Source organism: Aplidium turbinatum, chromosome 13 (genome assembly GCF_918807975.1).
Source record: "Aplidium turbinatum chromosome 13, kaAplTurb1.1, whole genome shotgun sequence".
Taxonomy (NCBI): domain Eukaryota; kingdom Metazoa; phylum Chordata; class Ascidiacea; order Aplousobranchia; family Polyclinidae; genus Aplidium; species Aplidium turbinatum.
This window is the reverse complement of record NC_137484.1, coordinates 17,979,533-17,997,626: the sequence shown is the minus strand read 5'-3', so window position 1 is coordinate 17,997,626 and position 18,094 is coordinate 17,979,533. Positions and strand designations below refer to the sequence as shown.

The window sequence follows — 18,094 nt, the reverse complement described above, 5'->3', positions numbered from 1 at the left end:
AATCTTTGCTTTTCGATCTAATTTTCTTGATGCTGTTTCACCTAACCATTGGTAGCTCACTTTTTACCATGTGCAAGCTTCTGAACCAACTCTTTATGCTTCTTTAAGTATCCCAAATCTTTCAAATGAGCAAGTACAAGACATTTTGTTGAGAAGATTTTATCTTTTGCTTGCGAGTAATCAAACTTCTCTAATTACTTGAGCATTGGCATTGAGCCTGCTGTTGTTTGTTGGCGATTGTCGAAGGTCGGCGTATGTTGCCTAATAAACGAACGGCGTCGCCTTCAAAGAATCATTTCCAGAAACTTGATAGACAAAAACAATCAAATTTGAAAAGCAGGAATGCGGCGAAAGTGAGTCAGGCGTTAAGTAAGCTTCCCGGATGTGACAATAGAGTTTTGGCAAAACATGGGTTTAATGAATTTCACATTGATCTCTTGGAAAGGTTTTGTTGCATCACGATGACTATTTTAATATTATTTGTGTGGACACAAATATTACAGGCAAGTTGGAGTGACCCACTTTAGAATCAGGCTGTTTTAACATTGAAACTCATCGAAAAACCGCTTAAAAAAGTAACCGACAAGCTGCTGTTGGAAGACTGAAAAATAGTCAAATGAACACATCATTCAGAGCAAAAATTAAAAGAAGCGCAAGACTTTGTATATTTACAAAACTCTTCCTTGACATAAATTTAATCGTAAAATAATTGCTTTTTTCAGCTTCAAAGGAATGATTCTCTAAAGCAATAGATTACATCTATTAGATCTCTGCTGAATTGTTTTTTGGAAATGTATTTCATTACACTTAGCTCTTTATTGTGGTCTAAATCTTTAAAAAAAAAATTCTATTAATTTGTGCATAAGCCAACCTTTACAATCTTACCGTCTCAAGGCATGTAACAAGGTAAATTTTTTCACTGCTTTGGCTTGTTATGGTTTTGATAGTTTTTAATCACTGGTGGGTTATATCGTATTCTGACGTGAACTTTAGACTTGTGCTAGCGGGCTAAGATCTAATTCGAGTTACCACTACCGCTTAAAGGTTGTAAAAAAATACAGAGCCCCTCGATCCTTGTATTGGCAAAGAAAAATGTTCATACAAAGACGATTTTAGCTTAGAAGAGCAAATATTGATAATACTAGCGTCACTGTTTAACACAAAAATGAACAAAAAGCGGCCAAGTTACTGCTTGTGCTTCCCAGAAGAGACATCTTGCATTCTCTTTCTCTTGTACAATCCGTTCCTGACCATAGCTACTGTAGGTTTGCGCTAATTTTTAAAAGTCTTGAGTTTCTCATCCTCAGAAGATCATTTGCGGAAACAAAGAATCCTGATCACTGATATCAATGAAAAATATTCTTCAAAATCGATTGTACTTCTGTTTATTTAACAACCTTTACACCACCACCACCACACCCGAAAGAAAATGATGGAAAGTAGGCTATCTGTAGGATATATCAAATAATATGACACATGATCGTAGTAAAATAAGCTTCAACAATAAATGATCAACAAAAGCAAAAGAAGGTAGCCTACAATGTAGTGCTACATTTAATTTACAAACTATCGCAAAATCTAAATCGAATTTTTTCAACAATGAGCAAACATAACAGTGGTAGCCAAATTTATCGCCACAATGCCATTACTAGCAAGGGATGGATCTGCGTCAAAAATGTATTGTTAGAAGTCAAGCAGTTTACGAGATGTAGCCGTTGAGATGATTCAAGCCGCATTATGCATCTTATCTCTGATATAATTACATTGTTTTTCAAATTGCTTTGGTTTTTGCCTTTTAGCTTTGCAAGATCATGAATTCACAAAAAAGAGAAATTGTACCAAAACATGTTTTGAAAAAATTTCTCATTTTTGTGGTTTCATGATAAAAGTTTAGCAATGTAAATGGGTTCACTTCCAAATATTTGTGGAAGCTATATCGCATATTTTCGAGATCTCTAAAGTAATTTTTGAATGGAACGTTAAGTAGACCTAACTAACAAACAGGCTTAGCAGGCTTATTGAGGATAGAAGTTACTTCAGCAGAAATTAACTATAAGATAATGCTTGCAAGTTCGCTTTGTTTCTTTTTGAAGTTGTTTTCTGTTGGACATTTAACAGTCATTGTAGCGTCCATATAATCGAGAAAGATATTTGAACGTTTTTTGCTTGGCCGTACATGAGGCTATTGTCCTGTGTCAATCATTTTATTAATTGTGAATGTAAAGTGCTTTTAATTCAACACCATACACAGTAACACATACCGTAACACAAAACATATCACACGGGATTAGAAACACTTCTGTTCGTATCAAAAACGGTTTAGAATTTTATTGAGTTACATTCGCACCAGATGCCTCTCGTTAAAGAAGATAATCTCCAAAAAGAATTCTAAACACTTTTGGCATATGTTGAAAATGTTAAGAATTATCAAGGCATCGTGTATACGGATTTAAATCTTTAACTTTGTGAGGAAATTAATTTTTACATTTAGACTGTTGTTTTTGAAAGATTTCAACACCTACCCTTTGTGACAAGACAATCCTGCCATCCGCCAAATTATAAACTTTAATTAAGTTAAACTGTTTTGTGTTTATGGTAAAATATTTCTTTAAATGCTAAAAATGCAGAATTAATATTAAAGTGAGTTCGATAAAGGATCTAGTGTGTGGCTGCAGCTTGAATTATGATGATTAATGAGAAGATTACGATCCCGTGCTACAAGAATTTGTAATCTTCTATTTATACCCTTGCACAACATCACAAAACGTAAATATAGTGTGATATTAAAAAATCATATCCAAAAGAAAATGAAAACCTGATGGTTCAATTAGTGGATTACAACCCAAGACGTCCCGTGTAAAAGTGCAATTCGCGGTTTTATTTTAGCATTGTCAAGCTTAACTGTAGAATAATCTCAAACTTTACCCAGAAGAGCAACGTTCTTGTATTTCAAAATGGACTGTAATGTACCTGCATGGGTGAAGGTTGTGAAAAGCTATGGCCACTTGCTTCTGCTTGGCTTCTCAGATTAAGAACTGTGATTCAGAAGGACACGGTTTCAAGGAGTCACACAATCGTGGCACTGAGGTTAGCCTCAACATGTGACTTTAAAACTTCAAGCAGATTTAATTTACGAAACACAATAAACTCGTGATTGATTCTGGCTTGGCTTGCAGCTTTCCACTTCTCTTTTCAGCCGGAGCTGTAAAGAGGGAAGTTTTGATTAACATTTTGTGTTTCTCCCCTTCTAATTGTCATATTGTTCCACTAACATCATATTTCATGTAAAGTTGTGGAAGTTAGATGTTAACTTAAAATTATAATGGGATGACTATTGCCCAGTTGTCTCAGCAAAGCCTTTAATTCAATACAGCAAAAAAGAGCATTGTTTTGTGGTTTGGTTTAGCTGATACTTTGAAAAAATGTTTGCATTTGTTTGGGGTGATATTTATTTATTTTTTTATACAGTATCGTCATAATATCTTGAAGACAAACAAGTCAAAATAATTATTGTACTAGCCGTAGTATCTTGTCAGCTCATCTGTTTAAAAGTTTACTGTAACAGGGTTGATAAACCGATGGCGGTGATAAAGAGACTCCGCGGATTCGTCGAATGGTCATAGATCTGCTGAGACAAAAATAAAACCAATAAGTGTGTTCCCAAAGTATCAATGTTGTGTACTAATAACAAACACAATGTGCGTGTTGTAGGCTCCATAAGTTTCTGTACAGTGTTTAAAGCAGATTTTCTGGAAACTACCATTCTGAATGTGTGCTGTGCAAGCTCATGAAAGCAGTCTTTGAGGTCAACCCATAAAATCTCACTAGATATCAAAAGATGAAAAAGGTTTCTTTTTTAACTTAGCGAAATCTTTTTTTGCCTTTATTGTTCAATTGAGCGTTTAGTTAAATCCATGTGACTAATTAATTGTGAAGGTACCATATCTTTGCAAAGTTTTGTGAAAAGATTACTCAGTTAAATCAAGACGCGTGGTAAACATGGCGTGTAGAAATTACCAGCTCAATTAATTCTAGTTCCACAAATACAATCAGTCGAAGTGAAAGACTTTGAGCAACCAGTACTTAACCTTTTCATTTTATGGAATCACTTGCTTGTGTAAAACGAGCTTTGCGTGAAAAAATGTTTTTTGTTTAGTGAAAATTGTAAGTAGTCACATCACTAAACTTTGTCTCATGGCCTATTGTTTACTTCTCTTCAGTAATTATTTCCGTCAGTTTGTAAGAATCCGAAAATGCAACTTTAGGTGGTCTTTGACATTTTAGCTAAGTCCTGGCAAAGTTTCCGACTGTAGGCGTGACTGTGGATTGGTCAATTGTCATGATGGATGGCGTGGCTAAGATTTTATCATCGGATGATTGGTCGTCGATTGTCAATGCGCTACAGCCGGCCTAATGAAAGCTATGGCTGGCAGAATGTTAGGCCGAATGAATTTTTGAACCTTGATATTTTCACAACACTTTGCTTAAGCCTTAAGGCAACATAGCGTCTGCTTCTTCGTCGTAGTCACTAGCCTGGTGAATACATAAATGCTTGTTAGAGTTCTGCAAGTCACGTTCAGTCGATTGTTTTCATGTTTTGCATGAACGTTTAGCTGCGTATATCGAATCTTATCAAAGATTAAAGTCCGATGGTAGGCTAAATAACATCTACAATTTTTTATTTTAATGAAAACATTACGGATACTGACGACAACCAGCTGGACTGGTAACAATTTGAAAGTCGTTTATGTTTCATTACATTCAATATACATTTGGTTGAAAATAATAACTAAGACAAGAGGAATCTACTGTACAATAATGAAGATTGAAGAGGGTTACATTTTTTACTGGGATTTCAAAAGCTAACAAACTGAAAAGATGAATCATAACAGCTTCATTTAAAACATTGTTTTACCTTAAGTATAGTATAGAACTCCGAGGTTGTGTAGTATAGATTTACATCAACAGTATATTTCACTGCCTTTCTTGCGAAGTTGCAGTTTTGTGGCTGACCTTTTGAACTTTACCATATTCGGACGTCGAGCTTTTTCAGCGGAAAACAGGATTAACATGGGTCAAGTGATAGATGTTTACAAGGGATTATCGCATTAGGGTGTCAGTAACACTTCAATAACAACTTTAACAGTTGAAGTCCCTGATGTTGTTGTTTGTGTTTACTGGGTCACATATTGAGCACGATGAAATAGAGAATCATGACTTTTGCAGGTCGGTTACACAACAACAAATTATTCCGTGAAATCAAGCGAGGGACATTCCTGTTTTTTTTTTCGGCAGTCTGGTGAACTTCGAATTGATAACATCATGCACGTGTTTCGCCAAAGCTATAGTTTCCCACATGAGGCTGGGCTCTTTTTTTAGCACTACGCTGAGAACTCAAGGTCGGTACTCCGGGTGTTACACTTTGAAGATTCAACCTTTTTTTATACCATAAAAAATGGAGTTTCGTACCTGGCTCATCAGCGCGTCCGCTGAGGAGCCATTCACACACCCAAACAATGACTAAATACATCGCTGCTTCTACACAAATATTGTTTTGCCTGATATTTTTGTTTATAAGCTCGATTCTTGTTTGAGAATAAGCATTAGAGTTTAGACAAAATTCCTTAATCGACCAAACTTGTTTCATCAATCCGACTATTCGGAATTAAAAGTAACAAATGAATTAAAATGCATTAGAAGCAATAGATTTTCGCAAATTGGGTAGCATGGCTTTGCGACAATAAAAGGTAGGAATGACGAGGTTTGGCTGTATTCATTCCATTTGTCAGTTGAATCACGTGAATTGAAAAGACGATGATGCTTGAAAGTTTCTTGTTGGTTGATAATACTTTGCACAGTTGCATTGAACAAAAACATAACATGAATTTTGCTAAATTGCCTTACGTTATTATCATGTCCTCGGCCGATGGTCTTTGTGAAGAGTCGCTTTTGAACTAAGTTACTTTTGCAAAATCAACATCAAAGCCTTTAAGGAAGTAGGTTTATACTATTTGAGCAACGTATTTTAAAGTTTGTCGTGTAAACGAATCATTTTGGTCGAAATTATACAACTTAGATTTGGCTTGTAGAGCTCAAATTGATTTACTCAACGACTTTATCAAATAGGGAATGAGTTCATTTTCCGATTACGCGGACACGACCTTTGACCTTTCATTTTACAACTTGATGGCCAGCCTTAACAAAACATTCATTTAATGTGGTTTGTGAAACGGTTGTTCAAAAGCGGTGGCTTAAGTCCAACTGCGTTCTTAAAGAAAGCAACAGTAGTCACGACTTTACTATGATTGTGTAGCAAAATAGTTTCTTCATTCTACTTTGAGAATCAATTTCATATGATTGTGTTGAATGTTTTTATTTTGTTTAATTAAATGATGAAGCCGTTTCTCGCCAAAGGACATCCTACTTGTCATTGTGAACTGTGGTTGCACTATGGCACTTGCGTTATGACAAAGTGGTGGTTCCCTACTTAGAGTCTGTAGGTCCTTTGGGGGTCAACGGAAAGTTTTAAGGAGATCTGTGAACGTATTGATTTTAGGAAATAGTGCTAAAATTTAAGCTCTAAAATTCATAGGCTTATAAATTATTTCAGAGTCGATTTGCAAATATATTATTAGCTATGTGCTAACTCGTACAAGTTTAAGATTCAACAGCAAAGCTGATTCATTAAAAGGGTCCGTTGCCGTAACGAAGTTGAGAAATGGAAACTACTGTGATAAAGCAAGAGATACAACCACATGTGGTTGATGGAAGCCCAGATCACCATTGGAATGAAATCTGGAATATAAATATAAAAAATAGGATTAAAAAATAGGAAAATACATAAAAAATGACAGAAACACCATCTTGTGCAAAATGTTTACAAACAAAGACTAAAGTATTGTAGGATGAGGTGGAAATATTTAGTCTGGAAAAACTAAAATTATCTTACCATGATTCTTCAGACTTTTACAATGAATTCAATTGGAAAAATAGGTTTTTATATTTTTATTGCATACATTTGTCTTCGTTGCCAAAATGAAACATCAAACCCATTTTTGAGATATAATCAGATAATGTGGTTATAATCATTAGTAATGCTAGTATGTTATCTATCTACTATCTGCTTATAGAAGCGGTCAATGTAGCATTCTTCTTACCATTATTTTACACTTTTATTAATAAATCATCGATCAAGTGTTTTCCCAGAAAGTAATTGCAACATACTTAGATTTGCATTCTGCATATACACCTGTTTACCACGTCTCTACACCTGTAGGTAGCTTAATCCACTGATTGTTTTGATCTGTTTATAATAAAAAACAATTTTATTTCATCAAAACCTAAACTCGTCTTGTGAGGCAAATAGGATTTTCCAAAGCAGCCTACATTCCAGTACGATTTGTATTTCCTGTACGAGAAGCCGCCAATTTTGGCCAAAATTTCATTTGTCTGGCGCAGTGAATGTTCCGTAGTTTACCCTTTCTTGGCAAAATAAGGTAGGCTACTCTTTTTTACTTGGGTCTTTTTATTATATTGCAGATTCATATATGCAAACACAAAGCATATTGCACCATGCATTTAATATGTTAAATTACTTTAACCCAGTGCTTCTCAACCCCTGGGTCGCGAGTCGCGACCCAAAACTGGGTCGCCGTTTCATTTGGCTGGATCGCTGTAAGATGTGGTGATAAAAGATAATGTCTCTTGAGTCTTGAGCAAAGTTAAAACTGCCTACCACTAATTTAGTTTTCGTAATTTCCACTATTCAAACTACGCCGCAGGTTTCACCCAACGATTTTACCACACGCATTTTGCGCAGAAGTAGTACCCACTAGACTAATTTAGAAGAAGAATTTTTGTTCTGCAAAGCTTCAGAAACAACAACACGAGGTCGAGACGAAGATATCTTTGCTTTGGTCGCCTCATTTATGAATGAAGAGGGTTAGAGTGGATAAAATGCTCCAGTATTTGCAGTGATGGAGCTCCAGCTATGCTCGGATCCCGCAAAGGTTTTACTGCTCGTGTGAAAGAAATTAATCCTAATGTAGCCTACTCGTCAGTCACTGTTTCATCAAACCAAATGAGAGAAATTGTCTTCAACCTGGAGATGACATGAGATTGGCACTAAGTAAGATAGCTCCAAATTTTGACAAGTTGTTGAAACAATACAAAGTCAAGGCTCATATTAATTAAATTCGACATTTTGTTGTTATGTTTAATTGTGTTATATGAGTGTGGCTCATTTTTTCACGCTTACAAAACGTTGTGCGAAACGTAGTTTTGGAAATAGGGTCGCGAAATCTTCGCTATTAATTTGACCTTAATTTTTGGGTCGCCACAAATAAAGGTTGAGAAGCACTGTAGTTTAACCTAACAAGTTGCTTTTTGTTTTGTTACTTTTGTAAATTGTAACAAATTCACAAAAAAACAATAGGCTAACCATAGTCAAACATAAACAGATCGTGCAATGTTTTTGTCCCAGCATTAAAGATTGCAGTACAAAATACAAATCACATTCTTTCATGTTTGTTGTGCTTTGCAAGAAAACAGGGAAAACTCTTTCACAATAAACAATCTTGAACATGCTACAAAAGAGACTTGAACGTCCATACCACGGTTAACACCGCTGCGCACAAGCTGCCTAGGCAAAGCCTGATAAGGTCGTTTGCTTGTTGCTTAAAGTTCCATGCATCATTATTTTTGGGCTGTTGAAAATGTGCAGTTTTATCTGCCGTTCATAAATATTTATAATTTTCTCGATAATCACTGGTAAAGAAATCAGCACAACGTGCTCAGACACAGAAATCCGTTGCGACTCTAAACAAATGTCTTTTTCAGCTCAAAGTCATATTATTGCCATTTGTCTTCCAAGACGAATTGCAGGTTTCTTCTCAAGCTAACGAATGCCCATGGCATCAAAGTGATTTTTGATAATCTTTTAATGAGCCACCTGTTCAATTAACTTGCTATTTACAGTCATAGTTACAATTTCATACTTCAGCCATTTTCTCCATCGATCCCCAGAATTATCGATGACCGTTTAAATAAGACTAAATCACTTTCTTTCGCCAAACGAGATATAAAAAAAAGCTTTCTTATTCCAGGGAAGTGTTTATGGTTTTGAGTACTTCATTAAAACGCTCAAAACACACAAATGGAGTAAAAGTAGATCACATTGCCAAAGTCGCATTGACGCTTTTATTATTTTCAACACTGGTCTCCTTATTGCGACAACTGTCTTCGATCCATCTTCATCACGAGCAGGGACGCCTTGTATTTGACAAGCACTGTTGAATTATGACGAAGGATAAACATGCGTGATCAGGAATCATTCATTTTGGCGTTATACGTTTCGTCAAATATTGATCACTGTTGTTAACACATGTGGCAAGGAATTTATGCAAACCAGATGAACAGTTTTGATGTGTGAATTCACTCTCACTGGTGTTGTTTTGAGAACAAAAAACACTAAAACGCATGAAACGTTGTAAAAATGACTATTTATTGAGCCTGCTTTTATGCAGTTCCTTTTTGAAACTATTTTTCTTGTACAACGTTTAAATAAACTTTAACGTTAAAACTGTTGTGGACACAGGACTCACCCGAAAATGTCCTCAAACTATAAATGGACAAAGGTCACTGTTTTCCTCGATCAAAGTATTTTGATGACTTGAATACAACTAATGTGATTGTTGACAAGATCTCTGCATTTGTTCCCGTGTTATTTACTGCTTCAAGTAACTTGGGCGACTCTGGGTCTATAGGTTTTGTTTGCTGTTCACTAGGTCAGCAATCAAGCAAGCCGTTGTCTGAGCTTTTAAGGCTGGACAATAAAAAATAAGTCTTAAAACTTGCCCTGAGAAGCTTATACAGTATGTAGCTTAATTTCGTTGCAAGCACAAATGACGACAAAAGACAGCATCATCCGCATCTTACATATTTTACTTACAAGCTGCGATTACACAGACTGGAGATTTTCACTTCAGTTCTGAAAACGTAGTAAGTCTACTTTTTAAACATTCAAACCTGGGCTGAAATTAAGCTGCAAATGCATCAAATGTTAAAATCAAGATGCCAAGGTATTTAAATTATGTGGATTACTTTGTGCAATGCATTCCATTACTATAGCACAAGAACAAGAAGAGAAACTTGTTCTGTAAAGCAAGTCGTCCGTCCGTGACCGAATACTTGATTGCAGATTTCAAGGACAGTTGTTTACCTTCCCATTAAGACTACACAGCTAAACACACAAATGAAGCAAAGGAAAAGTGATTCAAAGTTTAAATCTCCTTCATTCCACAACCACTATGCTTTGAAGATTTTTAATTGCACTACGGAGCAATGGTCTACTTAATGAATAGCCCCGTTTACTGTCACAAAAGATTTGACTAACACAAGCAAATAAACACATGGAACCTACAGAGAAGCTAAACTTTGCTCTATCAAACAAAACGCATTTGAATGTCAGAAAAGTCTCTTTAAATTTGGCACGGATTAATTCCGTTTTTTTGGAAAAAAAAATTTGCAAAATATACATCAATGTCATCCTTTGATAAAGTCTAGAATTGTGCAGCATTTAACACACGTTGTTGTTTAAATTGACAAATTAATTACAACGAGCCAAGTTGAAATGAGCTGAAACATGGCTGAAACAAGACGTCGAATTGCGGAAAATGAAATTCACTTGTTCTTTCGTTTTAAACTAGACTGCTGTTTACGTTATTTGTGTATTATTAAAACAGGTTACTGAAATATTTTGCCTTTGTTTTACGGAAACAATCCACCTTGATGAAAATGCATCCAGAAATAATCCACGCTGGAAAATATGCACCTGGAAAAAATGTACCCAGGTCTTCCAGAAAATTAATCCCCGTTAAATAGTTTCAATTTTTTATGCTGGAAAACATTTATCAGAGTGATTTTATCCGGAACGATATTGATGAAGGTGGATTTTTTTGCAGGATAATTACTAGGGTGAATTTTTTCCGGAAGGATGTTTACCTAGCCTGCAGGCTGCATTCCTTTGTAAGGGTTAGCTGCCGTAAAAAAGTGCAGAGGTTTTCGTGATAGGCTACTTTTCTCGAAAGGGCACAATTTCCCGACACAATCTTGGGACCCATAATATTTCAATCCAAATGAAGGCATATGTTTGATCGAACACCTGCTTGTCTAGCTGGCCAACGCCTGTGCTTCTAACTGATGATATACGAGCTTGAAATTTCTTTCTGTGATGGTGCAATGCTGTTCGTCTGCGTCAAAGTGCGTTGCTGCATGCAAGAAGGAAGAGATTGCAACTAATGGAAAACAACCAACACTGTTGTTTAGATACTTGAAAATGCTTACAAATGCGCAATATGTAGCTGAAAAATTAAGAAGAGGTATATTTATTTGGCAATGACGTTTTTGAGTAAGATTTCTCGCTCACGTTTCTTGGGAAAATTAAATGCATTCTTGTGCATAGCTTACATAATTTTGTTCGACAGAAATTCAACGTTTTCAAATGTTTAGTTGAAGTATAATACAACATTTAGATAAAAGTTATACTACTTTACATTGCGTGCACATCTAGCTTGTCCTAAGTATATCAGCTTTTCGCGTTATAAACAGCTCCTTGCGGTGCACCATGGGTACACCTATGTTCAGAAGCATTATTGCAGCACGTCATTTCAAATTTGGATAATAAGTAATAAATAACTTTTTTTGAAACATTATGTCATTAGTTGCTAGTATAGGCCTATTATAATAACTTGCTGTAAAAAGGACATAGACAAGAAAACTTTGCGATACTAGTGCTGAAAAGCAATTCTTTTGATATTTTAGGTAGTCTATCGAAATGCAATAGCTGGATATTCTTGTCTGTAAATTCCAAGAATAGTAAAGGTTTTGAACTGTAGATATAAATGCTGTTGTGAACAACGTATATTGATATATGTACTTGGCCACAAACATATATATATATCTTTCTATTTGAATCTGACATTGCAGAATTGTGTTTTTTGAATGTTCAGTGCGATCAGCAAAAAGAACTTCGATGGCACAATTTAATTCATGTATCCACTTATTTTGAGTTGTTCTAATATAAAGCTCTTGTGGGTCATATGGCTGTTATAGTAGCCTACACTAAAAATTTGTCTTTTGTTTCCATTCATTTAGTATGCCTGCATGGTGTCGCTGACAAAAATACTATGAAAAATTAAACATTTCTGGAAAGTATTTGTATATGCCAAGTTGCCTTCTGCACCCATGCTTGCTTCTAGTGATGTTGAGTAAGTTGTTGTTGTTGTATTCAGTCTAACGTTGTAACAACAGCTTCAGCGCACCCAGTTTTTTAAACTACTCTCAAGAATGCAATACAAAGAAGATAAGTTTGAATGGCAAAATTTAACAATTCTAGCACATTTTTTAACTCATCAGGAAAACGTGTAAAACGTGTTTTAATATCAATGTTACCACTCGAAGAATGCCCGGACATTTGACCCAATGAAACGTAGTCCAAAAACCAACCTCTCATACGAAAGAAGAGGAACGTTGCCACTTGTTTAGGACCTATTCCTTTTTTTGAAGTAGACTTCTGCTTAAAGTGATTGCATGTTTTGGGTAAACTGTTAATTGACTGTAAATTTGACTTTATTTCTGTTTTCATGTGTTTGTCAGTGTTTAAAAAATTTCGTCGAAAAACTAAAACTTCTATAATCCCGTTTTCCACTTAGAAAACGTTACAATAACAAATTTCTTCCTTTAGGCCATGAAATACCTATCTCTTTGGCCATAAACTAACCGCCATTCACACATTTTCTCAATACATTTTTGTTTTTCGTTATACATAGAATGCTTTGATATTTTAGGTAAAATCATATTCTTCAAACAGCCTGGTCATAGCATCGTTCAATTTTACTATTTTGTCGATGATCTTACGTCTGCTGTTTTGTTGTAACTGACCAAAACTACACAGAAAATAGTTAAGATGAGAATGTTGAGGATAATACTTTAAATAACAGCCGTAGCATTGGCATTGAAGAGCGATGATATTTGCAAATTTTGCGAGATGTTTTTGCGGATCAAAGCAGATTTAGATCAAACTCCACCTAAGAACACAACATACGCACTTGAAAGAAGCAGATTAAGAAAGGAAAATGTTTCAACAATAGCAACAAAACAATAGTTATGTATTTAGAATGGTTGAGAGTGAACAGCAATGGGCATTTGACTGGCTGCTAGCTGAGTGAAGTCTATTCGGTTTCAGCTTCTTGTTGAAAGACAGGTCAAATAGCTACAATGTGTTGTGTCAATCCCAATTAAAAGGGAGCGGGAGCAATAAAATTGGAATAAAGAATGAAATAATTAACTCAACTCTGGTTACTGCATCTTGATTAAATTGAAAAGTTACACGCAAAAGGCATTAGTTTCAAACAAAGCTTTTACAGATTAGGTGATTCCAGTTTTGGATAGAAAAAAAGCAAGCAATACTTTAACCTTGTGAAACTATTGCAAAAAGCTTTTTAGCCTATGTACCGAGCTCGATAATTTTTCCACGTTGTTTTATTACCTTGGCATATTACTATACAGTACTTTTCATCTATCAGACGAGCACTGCAGCCATGCCTAAACATATAAACAACCATGAATAGCTTTACAGCTTTTTAGTTAAGTTTTTCGACTTGTATGACATTACCACACAAACTTTTTTGAACTGGTTTTCCCTTACGAGTTATATATTTAGCTAAAATTGATTTGTGTAAATTTATACAGCTTCTATTCCCAGCTTCTTTTTTTAACGACGCCAAGGTTGATTTTAATCTTTAGTTCTCGATTCGGCCTGTTATGATAAGTTAACGATCCGAGTTGTTACAAGATCAAATAATTCAATTGGTTTGCTTGGGCTACTGTTGTTGGGCATGACTTGCTCAATTCCATTGCTTTACTTTGTTGTAAAGACTGAAATGTGCGCGTAAATTTAATGTTTAAAAGAAGCAAGAAAAGCAAGGCTGCGAGACGTCTTCAAAGAACATTTAAGTTTAGCTTTGAGAATGCAACTGAGCTTTTAATGAGATTTGACTTTTACGCTGCAGCAAAGCAGTTAGCATTTCATTTGTTATCACACCACTCAACAGAGTTGTTTGAAGCTCAAACACTTGAACCAACTTCAAGAGGACTTGCATTATTTAGCCTGCAATGTAATTATTGTTTTGTTAATGGTTTCTGCACACACATGTGGTTGTGCGTGTAATGTAATACATCGTATGTTTTCTGATTAACATTTTTGAGAAATAGCATCAAGTGGCTACAGTTTTTTAGGTTGTACAAAACTACAAATCGGGCTATAAGTACCATAACACTCATCCCTATAATTTCTTCATTTAATGTACGTTTAGAGTCTACTAATAGTCTACTAATAGTCTAAACTTTAGACTATTAGAAAAACGACAAGATTAGAATGGAGGATTTTTACATTTTTTCCCTTTGTAAGTTTCAGTGCAATAGCTTTAGATTTACAATTAAAATACGTTTCTTTTTTAAATTTGAAAACATATTACTACGATTGCATTACTATTTTTGCGAATTAACTGATTAATATTAACTAATTGATTAAAGTGAAGTGGATACTTGGACCAGACCTAGCGCTTAACAAAACTACTTGGCGACTTTCAAGCTTTGGTTTATCTGTACCCAAATGCTTTGTTTTGCCACCGGCTATTTTCTTATGATAAGTAAAACAAAATCAATAATTCATGCATTTCCTCTGTGTGGTTAAATATTATCATACAGATAAGGAAGTAAGATAATAATGCCACAGCCACTTTGTAGCTTGTCACCTCGTGGCCTCAGTGAGCCAGCCAGGTATCACACATCCAATCCAAGCACTCCAGGTTGACAATCTATGCTACTTCCGATTGGATGTGCCATTTCCCAGAAGAATTGCCAGATGGTGGAAGTAATTTATGGGACCAGATAATCACACTTTTCCTTTTCCAATCACTTCCTGTACTTTTCTCCAACTGGGAGATTGGGCTTGAAAAAGAAGTTAAGAAATTTTCTTGAAAGCGTGAAATGTTAAGCCACTTAAGTTTAGCAGCGTTTTTTTTAAAGCTGCATACAAATTGGTGATAGCTGCAGTAATAACAGACGTTGTATAAAAAGTCTTCATGATGAATGTTAAGTTACAAGTTTCTTTGCTGTTAAAACGTAGGTTTTCAATCTTTCTACACTAATTTTACCTCTTGCCAAGCTTAAAACAAATTTATTTTCCTCTACCATTATTGGTTTGAAGTTTAGGCATACATCATGGATACCATCTTTAAAGTGTATTTGCTCTTTTTACAAATGAAATTTAGGACACCCAGGGGTAAATTTACCCCAGTTGAGAATCCTTTAACAAAGGCAACCGACCAAATTTGCAAATTTTGATTATGTTAACTGGGTGTTTAATTCACTGCTGAATGTTATAGTGGAAACCTTTACCAAGCACACAAATATAGCCACAGGCATATGTTAGAGATAGAAAAAAAAAATCAACGCATCATCAACGTAAAATATTTCATGCCAATTGCTAGAATTGTGTGCTGTGCAGCCGTTAAAAAGTTTTCTGATTGAATAGTCATTCAAGTTGACACGAGTATGTTGAGTGGAGTGCTTTGCAAAGAATATCTGAATAATTTAATTTAAATAAACGTCTGGTATGGTTCGTAAAAATGTAGCCTAACTATTCGCAATTGCTTCTTGATTAAAGTGGCCTCATTAATCTCAATAAAGTGCGCAGGCTGGTGTGAGAACATCGCGGTTCGATGGACTTGTATCGTGTCAAGTACCTTTTTCACCCTGATCAGGATTAGGCGATGATGATGCTGTCAAGAGGAAGCTATAGTTTTGGTCTATTGTTTTGTATTGTTTACATTTTATGGATCTACTGCTGCTGTGACTTGACACAGTAGTTTACCCCCTAATTCCCCTGTCAATGCTACTGCGAGTGAGTATGAAACAAGAAAACTGATGTTAGAAATTGTTTGTCAGTTGCGATTATTTTTTTGTTATAAAAGATGCAATCACTTTATACTACATTTTGTTGTTTTGCCGAGTTGTCTTTTTCTGTTCTTCTCACAGACCCTTATCGAAGCATCCTATTTCTACCAGTGAATCAGATTTGCTTTCTTATTCGAACTACTCTTGGTATCTTCTACCATCAAGCTTAATTTATTTGTTTGCTTTCGTCATATCGCAGATAAAACAAGCTGATTTAAGAAACATGTCTTTAGCTTCTCGGAACAACACATTGCCCCACACCTCTTTGGGCAATTTTACTTGTTTTCACCGCTTTGTTTGAGCATTGTTTTGCTTCATACGGTTTCTTGTAACTGCTATGACCAGAAACACCCTTTTCGTGACACCAATTTCATGTTTGACGCAAGGCATCAACTACAAACAAGCTAAGAATATTTTTCTTGTTTACCAACAATTGTTGTTTTACACACAAGTTCTTGGTAGCGTTGGAAATAAGACCGTCTTGCAGCAGATAGAATCTGTGTCATTTATTGCAAAAGTGTACATCATATTGGGGAAAAAACGCTCACAGAACCATGTAGCCTATTTAGAGTTTTACTCTCAATTTAAAGCCAATCATTGTTAGAAAACCCAGTTTTAAACGTTTAATATGATGCAATTGAAAGCCTGATTCATACTCAATATATCAGTTGAAGTTGACGTGAAAAGAAGGGTTACTGCGTCTAATTTTAGCACTATTCGGCCAGGTCTAGTCTCAGACTGTTGTGTTCCCAGATTCGAAACTTAGCAGTAAACAGTAACAAAAGAAAAACATTTAGATCTGATATTCAACTATCTTACTATCCAGTCTACATGCTGATACAAAGTGAAAAAGTTTCCCGTTGATTTAATATCCAGCGACTTCGAATTAACCAGTTTGTCGACATTCGATATCACCGTAAGTGAACATTGAATCAGAATGGCAGAGTGTCACTGATTTTTGTTTTGTCACGTGTTTACAGACGTCCTGCAGAGCTGGCTGGCTCGTAGTGTTTGTCTACAAAATGAGCTGTCTATCTCAATGCCGGGTGGTCTGTGAGTGATACCCTAGCTGACAAAATCAGTGCTGGGAAGTGAAATCAAATGCTGTAGTGGTGAAGTCTGAAACAAACAATGCGAGCAAGGTGATCAATGGTCATGTCAGCGTACGCTTTTCGTTTTTCCTAAAAATGGGATATTTACAGTAGTGGTTGTGCTATACTAGTTTCCGTTTACTGATTTTGGTCTGCGTTGTATATAAGTTTACGATCATAGTGGTTTCGTTATTTTCGTTACAGTACAGTTTTTTCATTCATTCCGACAACTAAATTTAATCAAACTGGTGTTTTATATTGCCTCAAAGTTTTTGTATTGCGCAACACAAGTATATCCGGTGTTTCTCGGCAGCCGATTGTAGCCAGAATTGACAGCGATAGACACCGTGTTTCGCCCATGAGGCTGGGCTCGTCAGTACCGCACCACCCGTTTAAACTGTTATTTGCATCAGTAGCGATAAAACGTGAGTAACCACTGAAGAAAAATACAATGAGCCCGATCGTGAAGACATTAAATAACCGGCCTAACGTACCTCGCATATGTGAAACGCGTTAGGAAGATAGCCTATGGAGAGCGTTCTCTCGCATCTCTCTCTTGCTGTCATTCTACAGATACTCACCTGAGTTTTAATTCCTTCACCGTATTGAAGGGTAGCATGGAAGCTACACCGTTATGGTTGGCGAATCGCAGTTGCCCGCTGCGCTAGTGAGTACTCAACATACTGATAACCAGGAAGAACGCTTTCTTTACTATATCCGGTGATGTTTGTTTAATTTTTGATCATCATAGAACAATAATTTGTGTCGTAACATAGCAGGCTTGAAGAAAACGTGACAAGCTGCTGATAGAAATGTTAAGTACCTTTATTTCTATCTCTTGTTGACTGTAAGTTTAAAAAATACAATTTTTAACAAAACTTTTCAAAATGTAGCCTAGGTTTGGTCCATAATTTTTTGTTTTTCATTTTTCTGGAACGCCCTATTGTCCTCACCTTTTGGCAGGGGATTTCAATTACAAACGTACC

The 18,094-nt window shown here is 35.7% G+C and overlaps 1 protein-coding gene across 2 annotated transcripts in view; it reads left to right on the top strand.

The window, feature by feature from the left end:
* Window positions 1–18,094, top strand: part of LOC145782135 (uncharacterized) — a 63,268-nt gene that overhangs the window by 25,396 nt on the left and 19,778 nt on the right. The gene's annotated exons all lie outside the window — the stretch shown is intronic.